The sequence below is a fragment of the Cervus elaphus genome, chromosome 22 (assembly GCF_910594005.1).
Source record: "Cervus elaphus chromosome 22, mCerEla1.1, whole genome shotgun sequence".
Taxonomy (NCBI): domain Eukaryota; kingdom Metazoa; phylum Chordata; class Mammalia; order Artiodactyla; family Cervidae; genus Cervus; species Cervus elaphus.
Window position 1 is genome coordinate 25,993,705 of NC_057836.1, and position 3,361 is coordinate 25,997,065.

Here is a 3,361-nt window from a genome sequence, read left to right on the forward strand (position 1 = left end):
AAGGGGTGAACTGTCTATGTGGGCTTTGTATTCAAGGTGAATGTGAATGACAATAGAGTTAAGTACAATGCATCCAACATGATTTGTGATTGTCAAGCAAAGTTTAGTTTTTTGGATGCCAGAATGTAAGTTGTCATTTCTTCTGATTAATTTTAATGGTTAAGAGTTAGAATAGGACTTTGTTGGGGGGCGGGCACACCACATGGTTTGTGGGATCACAATTTCCTGACCAGGGATCGAACCTGGGCCCCCTGCAGTAGAAGTGCAGAGTCCAAACCACTGGACTATTAGGAAAGTCCCAGGATTGATTTTAACTGTAGCTGAGAGTATAAAACTCTGAGATGGACTGTTAAACTCCTGGATGAAATTCCAATATTGGAAGCTATTTCTTTGTGATCAGGCATTGTCTTCTATTGGGAGAAAATTCTTCTGGAGGAATAATACTGGCAACCAGCATCTGTCTTTCATCAGTTTCCCTTCTTATCAGGAACACTGCCCTGGGAGCAGAGTCCTGTGACTGTATGCCATGGCTAGTTTTGGTAGTGGATGGAAAGATTAAGGAAGGTTGGAGAATGGCCCATAGGGCAAGTGTGTTGAGACCTGCAATGAGTATTGTAGAAAACAAGGGGATGGATCAAGACTGAGAAATCTGACATACATACTAGACATACCTACTCGACATACCTACTCACCACTTGTTTGAGGCTGGCTGCCCCTGAGTAAAGCCACTTGCAGAGCAGATACAACAATGTATGCTCCAAAGATTCCATGCTGGGAATTCCCTTATTCTTGATCTGTTTATCTTCTTCTCTACCTTGAGCTGTCCTATTCAGTTAAGAATATGAACGTTGAGTTTTAAATCATTTTAGAATTTGCTGTGAGATGAGAAGGAAAAAAAAGGCGCAGTCATTAAGCTGCATTCTAGAACAACATCATATACTTTTTTTTTAATTGGCCAAACTATTTCATCACACAGCAGAACAACATCAACACCTTTCAATAATATTATTCTAGGGAGGTTAAAAGACACATGTTCTGGACTTCCCTGGTGGTCCAGTGGTTAACAATTTGCCTGCTAATGCAGGGGACACGGGTTCCCCTGGTCTGGGAAAATTTCCCATGCTGAGGGGCCACTGAGCCCCATACACCACAACTACTAAAGCCCGCATGCCGTAGAGCCTGTGCTCCGCAACAAGAGAAGCCACCGCAATGAGAAGGCCAAGCATCACAGTTAGAGAGTAGGCTCTGCTCACCACAACCAGAGAAAGCCTGTGCGCAACAGTGAAGACCCAGTGCAGCCAAAAATAAATTAGCCAATGAGTTTTTTAAAAAAAAGACACGTGTTCCCTCCTTGCTAAAAAATTTCAGTTTCAAAATTGCACTAGCTGGTCAATGAGATGTCTTAACCCCTCAAACTTTTTCATTTCCCTTCATACTGGAAGGAAGACTGCATTCAGTATTTGTGTACAATGCATGCACTCAGGCCAGATGGTCATCCATGTACACAGACAGAGTCAAAGAGTCTATTGAGTGCTCAGTGGCTCAGACATATCAGATTCTTTGTAACCCTATGGATTGTAGCCTGCCAGGCTCCTCTGTCTATGGGATTTTCCAGGCAAGAATCCTGGCTGGGTTGCCATTTCTTCCTCCAGGGTATCTTCCTGACCCAGGGATCGAACCTGAGTCTCCTGCATTGACAGGCAGATTCTTTACCACTGCACCATCTGGAAAGCCTAAAAGTTCAGATATTTTGGAGGAAGAGTTAAGATCATCATGTACTTTGGTTTGATGTGGTTGATAATTTTGAGCAGTAAGCTATGACTCAGGCATCTGAAAAAGAAGATTGCTTGGGGAGATGCACTTGTCAATTGAACTCTTAATACAAGTTTGAGGGCTACCAAAATATCCCTTTTGCAGTAATTTAAAATTGTTGAAAACAAAAATCTTTAAGAGCCTTTGCAGTTCTAGAGTTTGTATCAAATCAGAAGATATCACTGTAGTGATAATTCAGTTGTTATCAACCTACATGGCCACTGGATGTCCCCACTCTTCCTCAAATGCAGTTGAGGCATCACTTAACTGGCAGTTATAAAAGGAATGCATTTTGTAGGGAACCTTTAGAAAGATCGTACAAGAGTTCTGGTGTGCTTAGCAGTATTGCTTGCCCCTGGCAGCAGCAGGATGGACTAGAAATGGGAGACTTAGAGACTGGGTTCAGTGGGGAAAATTCTTGGGTTCATGTCACTCTGTGTCATTGCATATTTACTGCTGTAATCCTCTACAGGGCCAGTTTTTCCAGAAAGTTCTAAAAAGGAAGTAACTGAGGATATGGCTATTATAATTCCTGCAGGGGAAATAAGTATGAGCTGGAAAGGGTGAGAATATGGGAGCATGCCAACGTTGCAGAACATGTGGAGACTTTCCTCACCAGAGGGGAAAATATAAAGTACATGGGATTCTTTAGCAAGAGAGAAGCTCTGAATTTTGGTCACTCAGTTTTTTTTTTTTTTTTTTTCCTCATCCGTGTACCTAAGCTGGTAATAGTTGTAGGACAACTGGTCTGACATTGGACTGAGAGTTAAGAGACCAGAATTTCAATCTTATTTCGATTTCTTACTTGCTCTGTGACATTAGACACGTATGCTTTGCTTTTCTAAACCTCAGGCTCTTGTTTGTAAGATGGGTATCACAGTCCTGTCCTCAGATTTGTTGAGAAACTCAAGTGATATTTTATATATATGAAAGAACCAAGGACACAGTGGTTAGAGAATAAATGTCAAATATATTAGTAATTTAGGAAGCAATTAAAAGCTAAAAAAAAAAAATTAAACTTCCAGAGATCTTTGGTCTAGTTAAAATGGAAAATAGATGGATTTAGTTTTACTTACAATATATTTTATTATCTACTCAGAGGTGATGAAAATATATTTAACCATATCAACTCCCTCTTTGCAACTGTCAAGATCAATGCACAGATCCTGAAGTCTTCACCAAAACAAAAACAGAAACAAAACACAACAAAACCTAGGAAAGTGGAACAGTCTTACAAGAAAGGTGCTACAGATACTTAGTCCTTAGGGTTTATAGAGGGACTCTTTGTGACCCCATGGACTGTGGCCCTCCAGGCTCCTCTGTCTATGGGATTTCCCAGGCAAGAGTACTAGAGTATGTTGCTATGCCCTCTTCCAGGGATTCCTGACCCAGGGATCAAACCCCAGACTCCTGTATTGCAGGCAGATTTTTTTTTTTTTTAAACCATCTGAGCCACTAGGGAAATCCCTTACAGAGGGAAGGAGAGTACAAATGAACTGTGTTCCTTTACTGATGAGAAACTAAAGCACAGTTCAGTTCAGTTCAGTCG

The 3,361-nt window shown here is 41.1% G+C and overlaps 1 non-coding gene across 1 annotated transcript; it reads right to left on the minus strand.

Annotated features, from left to right (window-relative positions):
- Positions 1 to 221: 221 nt before the first annotated feature.
- TRNAR-UCU lies at positions 222 to 294 on the minus strand. Its single transcript has one exon. It is a non-coding gene; the product is annotated as a tRNA-Arg (tRNA).
- Positions 295 to 3,361: the final 3,067 nt, after the last annotated feature.